The sequence below is a fragment of the Lynx canadensis genome, chromosome C1, assembly GCF_007474595.2.
Source record: "Lynx canadensis isolate LIC74 chromosome C1, mLynCan4.pri.v2, whole genome shotgun sequence".
In the NCBI taxonomy this organism is placed as follows: domain Eukaryota; kingdom Metazoa; phylum Chordata; class Mammalia; order Carnivora; family Felidae; genus Lynx; species Lynx canadensis.
Window position 1 is genome coordinate 166,091,587 of NC_044310.1, and position 7,612 is coordinate 166,099,198.

Consider the following 7,612-nt stretch of genomic DNA (forward strand, 5'->3'; position numbering starts at 1 on the left):
ACAGGTCATTAAGCTAGATTAAGTGGAATTTTTCCATTCGTATGTTGTACTTCATATGTCGAATTTGAGAAAAGTTTAATAATGTAGTAAGTTTCATGTTGAGTGAGTAATCAGACTTTTTCCTTTTTTTTGTGGTAGTAAGAATTTGCATAGTGACTAGATAATGAAAGTCAAGGTGCTACTGATAGGGAGTTTTTCAGTTAGGTACTTTTTTTGAACCAGTAGGTTTATAATGAAAATACTATAACAAGCTTTTGAACTCATAGGAAACAAATCCATTTTTTTATTGCTTTATCCAAAAAGATGAGTTCCTGAACAGTTTTCTGTAAATATTTTTTAAAATAAAATGCTATCATTTCTGGTTTGTATCATTTTTTCCCCCTTGAAACAGGTGCTTTGAACAGGTGTGCCATATTCCTAAGTATGGCTTTTATTGTTACTGGGACCTGCTTTTTCCCTTAGGAACCAACACATTTGTGAAATCATTTTTTGGGAGGAGTATAAATGTATCTTGAATTATGTCTAGGTTTTGATTAGTGAATTGATAGCATGAAGCAATCGATAAATCTTCAGTGAACCTTGCATTTTGAGGAGCCCTGTGTATGTTCAAGTGTGCCTGACTTTTCTGAATTTTAAGAAAAAGATAAACCAAATAAGAACAATCCTGTAAGAATTTTAGCTTGTCATAACTTTCTCTAATGTATAGGTAGTGGTTGTTCCTTTTTTGCTTTGTCTAGCTAGGCCTTGGGGTTATCGAGAAATTTGGAGACTGTTGGTATGTCATTGATCTTCTAACCAAAGCCAGTGCTTGCTTTTCTTTTCAAGTGCCTGATTTCCGTTGTGTGGGAATCCAGGCCTCCATGGTTAAAGTGACTTTGATGAGAATTGTTTTATAATTGGACTGTTTTTGAATTCTCTTACATTACATTGAATTTATTGTATTACCTTCGATCAGGACAAGTTGAGAAATGGATGTTGTCACTTGAACTTAAATTCTAAAGCAGGAGATAAAGTATCTTCATTTGATAGTCACCATGGAACCTTTAACCCTGAATTGTAGTTTTTCACTGTGTATTATTACACTTAGTATTTAGAAATCACCATTAAGATCTCAGGAAATATATCTTTGTAATATATTAATATTATACTGCTGTTAACACTAATTCCACATACATTATTATCATTAATTTGGACTGTACCAATTCTTCACTTCTTTTATTAAATGAAGTGCCTCCATGCCTGTCCTTTGGGCCTTGCTATTGCCACTTGGTACAGAGGGAGTGTTCTGGCCTGAAAGAAAGCCTGGTTAGACTGCAGGAGATCCTTCCAGGAGGTCTGTCTTTTAGTAGCCCAGGTGGGGCAAGGAAGTTGTAGCTGGTAGATAGGGTTTCCTTTTCATGTTTTTCCAGGTCCCCGGTTCTCCTTTCTTTGAATTCATACTGAATTTGTAAATTAAAAAAATTTTAGAAAAACTTTAGTTTTCTTTTTATTAAAGTAATTCATGTACATAGTTTAAAAAACCAAGTAGAACTAGAAGGCTTTAAAAAAAAAAAAAAGTCCTCCCTCTCCCCAGCTGAGTGTCCAGAGATGAGCACTTTCAACTCCTAGTGGTTTGTTCCTATTTGAAAAGATATTGTGTTACTTTTTCTTGATTTATCAATTTCAGAAATGCTTTCTTGAGTTCCTTTCATGTTAGGCAGGATTTTTTTTTTTTATTTAAAAACTAATTTTTTTAACGTTTATTTATTTTTGAGAGACACAGAAAACGAGCAGGGGAGGAACAGAGAGAGAGGGAGACACAGAATCTGAAGCAGACTTCAGGCTCCGAGCTGTCAGCACAGAGCCTGACATGGGGCTTGAACCCATGAACCGTGAAATCATGAACTGAGCCAAAGTCAGTTGCTTAACTGACTGTGCCACCCAGGTGCCCCAGGATTTACTTTTCTTATATCCCTACCTCTCCCATATTTCTTTCCCATCTCTCCCACTACAAGTTAGCCACAGGTTTTTGTAAAATCAATAGCTATACAGTCAATTACACCCCCCCCCCCCACCCCCCCCCCCCCCCCCCCCCCCCCCCCCCCACCAAATCTGCTGCTTTGCTTTCTGTGGTTTTGCTTTCTTTGGTTTCAGTTACCTGCAATCAGTCCCGGTCTGGAAGCAGATGATCATCCTCATACCATCGGGTCAGTAGTAGCGTAATACTTCATCTCAGCGCCTGTTTCATTCACCACACTTTGTCTCATCATGTAGGCATTTTATCATCTCATGTCATCACAAGAAGAAGGGTGAGTACAGTACAGTGAGATATTAGAGAAAGGGACCACATTCATACAACTTTTATTACAGTATATTATAACTGTGTTATTTTATTATTAGTTATTGTTGTTAATCTGTTACTGCATCTAACTTATAAGTGACACTTTATCATAGGTACATATGCATAGGGAAAACCTAGTATATAAAATGTTCAGTACTATCTGTAGTTTCAGGTATCCACTGGGGGTCTTGGAACATATCCCCCAGGGATAAGCTGGGGAACTACTCTAAATGTTGGTCACTAAGGAACCCCGTGGTGAACTATCATTATTTCCTCTCAACTATAACCTTATTTTTCCCTGAATTAATAATTACCTGATTTTAAAATTTGCTTAGTTTTTTATATTCAATTGCAAAGATTATTCAAAGGGTTAAATGCTCCAAAACATCATATAATCTATCAAATTCCTTTTTTTTTTCTTTTTTTTTTTTTTGGCCTTCGGGGACCTTTCTTCCACAATCCTTCATCTTCTGCCATCTGGACTGTTGTTTTCTAGGCCTGTGCATGGCTCAGCGGTCATTCTGGGACCTACTTTGTTTTTTAGTTTTATGTTGGATTTCCCGTTTATTGGATCCTATGACTTCCTATTTCTTGATTCACTGCCCCTTTTTTTGCCAACGTGTATTCACTACTGAAAACTTCCTAGGAAAAAGTATGGCAAGCTAAAGACTTTGAGGCTTTACAGGTCTGAAAATGTCTCTACTCTTGAATGGTTGGTAGTTTGGAGTATATGTCGAAAATGATTTTTTCTCAGAATTTTAAAAGCAGTGCTCCATTGTCTTATTGCATTCATTATTTCTGTGAGACTTCTGAAACTATTCTTTCATACAGACCTGTTCTTTTACACTCTGGAAGCTTTTAGAGGCTCCTCTTTACCCCTTACATTTCATGATGTTGTGTGGGTCTTTATTCACACCAGTGGGTACTCAACTTGGTGGAGTCTTTCAATTTGTAGACTTGTCTGTTTCATTTCTGGGAATATTTCTGTGTTATCTTTTTGACAATTTTCTCTCCTCCAGTTTCTCCATCCTGTCTTTCTAGAATCTCTGTTATTTGAATGGTAGAACTCTCAGATTGATCCTCTAATTAAAAAAATTTTTCCTCTCCAGTTGTTCATTGAGTTGTATTATATTTGTTCTTTTTGTTATCATCCAGCTCTTCCATTGATTTTTTTTTTTTAGCTATGTATTTTAATTTCTAAGATTTTTTTTTCTCTCTGTTCCTTTTTTATGATACCGTTTCATTTCAGTGGGGATCTTTTCTTTGGAGCCATTTGGTTTCTCTAGAAAGGACTCCTAAGTTTTGGTACGGTAGAAAAAGAGGGCTGAGGACCCCAGAGTTTATATGGTGGCTTTTCCTTAATCTCCTACTTTCAGCGTCCCTATGTCCTGACCCGCCCCACTCCAGCCTTCTGTGGATGGTGACCCTCTCATTCAGTTTCTTCTGTGCATAGAGGTTGGGTGGGTTGTCTGGCTGTGGAAAGTGGGAAGAAGACGTGAGGTCCAGTTGCTTTTTATACAGATTTCTAGTCCTATATTCAGCTGTATACTTCACTCCCTATTTCTGTAACACCTGGTACTTCCAAGTCCTGAGCTTATTAGGTGCTAGGTAGAATGTATTTGTTGGCTTCTCTCTTCTGAGGACTAAGGCTTTAACTTCCTCCATTCTGCTAGATTAGTTATCACACCTCCTCTTGTTTTCTATTTTTATGAACTTTATTAAAATCTCATGGCTGTATAGCCTGTTTTCTTTGTCTTTATGGATTAATATCATTTATATTCCTTTGATCTCTTTTTGGTGGGGTTTGGAGGTAGAGAAAACAAATATAAGTGGTCAGTCTACTGTATTTAACTGGAAGTCTAGATTTCAATTCAGATAGTGTGTAGAAAATAAAACTGTGTGTGTATTATTCTGTAATTTATTGTTTCCACTTTCTAATGACTTTTAACTAATATGATTCTACTGTACTACCTACCTTATAGGGTTGTTGTGAGGATTAGAAGAATCAATACATCTGAAGCAATTAGAACAGTGCCTGACACTTGGTGTGTGTTAAATCAGTGTTAGCTGTTATTAATATTGTTGCTACCATTATTATTTTTACTACTATCACCCTTATTTCAGTAATCCATTAGATCTAGATTAAAATGTTTTCATCACAGGAAGAATTATTGACATATGGAAAAATCTAGTGTTTGATAATATTGACCCTCATTTAACTAGACTTCACATGGAATGTTCAGGGGTTAGATATAATCTTTCTAAGATACATGAAAGCCTTAAAAAATCTAATCAGTAGTGATTACTGCATAAGATTTTAAAAGTATATAATAACAATTTTGATGTGTTTTTAAGCTTTATTGGTATTGTGTTTTGATCATCTAAATGTGAAGTATAGAAAATAAATTTATGGAGGTGATGTTTATTATGCCTTTCCTACAGCCAGTAAATGTATACTCTTTGAGTATGTAGAGTATAGAAATGGACAAACAGTGGACTCCAGTCACTGGATCTATGACCTTGTCAGTGGTTGTATAGTTTTCAGAAAATGTTGTGAAGTTATAAATCAAAATGTCTGCATTTGCTCAGTTATTTAAAGTATCTTCTTTGTATCTAGATTGAGTGTATGATAATGCTGAATTCTAATTCTTAGAAGTGAAGTGGCATTAGGTGCTCACACTCCTCTTTTTATGGGTAGAGAGCTGCATACTTTGGGGAAGTTTTTTTATTTATAAGGAGATTTGCATTCTCTCTCACTGAAGTAGAGTCCCATGGTTGTGACAAATGGCTGTAAATATTAATACTATTAGAGGTGAGAAATTTTTCGTTTTCTTTTTTTAAAGATTGTAGTTTTAAGTAATCTTGACATCCAACGTGGGTCTCGAACTTACAACCTTGAGATCAAGCGTTGCTCGCTCTACCAACTGAGCCAACCAGGCACCCCGAGATGAGAAATTTTTCTACAAAAGAAATAGCCAGTTACTTAGTGTGAATAAACTTCTTTGCAAATTATCAGGTTGACTTTGCTAGTATAGATGAAACAGGGAGACATGGCCAGGGTTGAAACCGTGCCTGCTATTAGCTTGATGTGGGCATTTTCCTCTTTCCTGATGGGAATATTATTGTGTGCCCTTACTATTTGCTTTGATATTTCATCTCTGAAGATTTAATGTCTACAGCTTTGGAGCCCTTATGCTGTCTTTTCTCCAAATGCAATAACTAATCTTGTATATTTTCATAGGATAGAATTTTTCTTTTCTCATAATGTGCTTTCCCCAAAAGAGTATTTTGTTGATCTCTGTGATAATAAAACATTTGTAACACTATGGGCCAGTTGCTTTACCACATTATAGCCTTGTAACAAAGATATTAAAGTGCAGGCATACAAAAATATCCAAAATATGCAGAACCAGGATTAACTCATACATGACTGATCAGCATGATGGATATTTTGTTACTATATCCTGAAATACTAAGTGTTTAAATTAATCTGTTTATTAAAATTTTTTTTTAATTTTTATTTATTTTTGAGACAGAGAGAGACAGAGTACGAGCAGGGGAGAGGCAGAGAGAGAAAGGGAGACACAGAATCTGAAGCAGGCTCCAGGCTCTGAGCTGTTAGCACAGAGCCTGACATGGGGCTCGAACTCACAAACTGTGAGATCATGACCTGAGCCGAAGTTGGACGCTTAACCAACTGAGCCACTCAGGCACCCCTAATCTGTTTATTTTATTTAGTATTTTAGTTTATATGCTTTTGGGCTACAGTTAGTTGCTGAATAAATAGCCACACACAGAATTTACAGCAGGATATATTAGGTTTTTATTAACTGTGATAGATAAACGAATCAATGTACAGGGATATTAGCAAATTCAGAAATTCCTTTGACATCAGTGAAGGATAGTTTATATGGGTGATGTATTCAGAATATCAACGATGAATAAAATGTCTGACTATAATGAATTCCTCCTTAGTTTCATTCTGTCCAAGTGAGAGGAGGATGCTGTTGATACTCTTTGTGCTTTTGAAAATTTGTCACAAAGACTGTTTTACCCACTGAGCTTTCAGTATAAAGTATATTACCAGGTTTGGTAGCACGGGGACAGTCAGCAACAAAGGAGAGAGAACAGTGTCACAAAGGGAGCCATAGCCACCAGGAGCTATCCCCCCACACTCTTTTCTTTCCCATCTGCTCTCGGCATTAGCAGAGAGAAGTTGTCATTTTGGATGAGATGTAGCAGTTTGGGAATAAAGACTAATGAGTTATGTGCAACGAAAAGGAGGCGTTCTAGGGAAACTTGTCAGCCTCACTCAGTCCCACCATCTTCTCTCAAGACTCTAGACTTCAAATTCAGAGAGCTGGGTTATTTCCCACCCTTTCTCTTATTTTTTTTTAAAGCAGTACCTGAGTATATTCTCTCTTATTAAATAATCATTTAGACTATGAATAAAGCGAAAGTTCACCTTGACCACCCCCACTCCCCCTGAGATAACCACTCTTTTCTGGTGGGTATCCTTACAGACCTTTCCTATGCATTTTTTTTAATATGAAATTTATTGTCAAATTGGTTTCTATACAACACCCAGTGCTCATTCAACAGGTGCCCTCCTCAATACCTCAATACCCATCCCCTCCCCTTCCCCCCCACCCCCATCAACCCTCAGTTTTTTCTCAGTTTTTAAGAGTCTCTTATGTTTTGGCTCCCTCCTTCTCTAACCTTTTTTTTTTTTTTTTCTTTCCCCTCCCCCATGGTCTTCTGTTAAGTTTCTCAGGATCCACATAAGAGTGAAAACATATGGTATCTGTCTTTCTCTCTATGACTTATTTCACTTAGCATAACATTCTCCAGTTCCATCCACGTTGCTACAAAGGGCCATATTTCGTTCTTTCTCATTGCCCTGTAGTACTCCATTGTGTATATAAACCACAATTTCTTTATCCATTCATCAGTTGATGGACATCTAGGCTCTTTCCATAATTTGGCTATTGTTGAGAGTGCTGCTATAAACATTGGGGTACAAGTGCCCCTATGTATCAGCACTCCTGTATCCCTTGGGTAAATTCCTAGCAGTGCTATTGCTGGGTCATAGGGTAGATCTATTTTTAAGTTTTTGAGGAACCTCCACACTGTTTTCCAGAGCGGCTGCACCAGTTTGCATTCCCACCAACAGTTCAAGAGGGTTCCCGTTTCTCCACTCCTCGCCAGCATCTATAGTCTCCTGATTTGTTCATTTTGACCACTCTGACTGGCGTGAGGTGATATCTCAGCGTGGTTTTGATTTGTAATTCC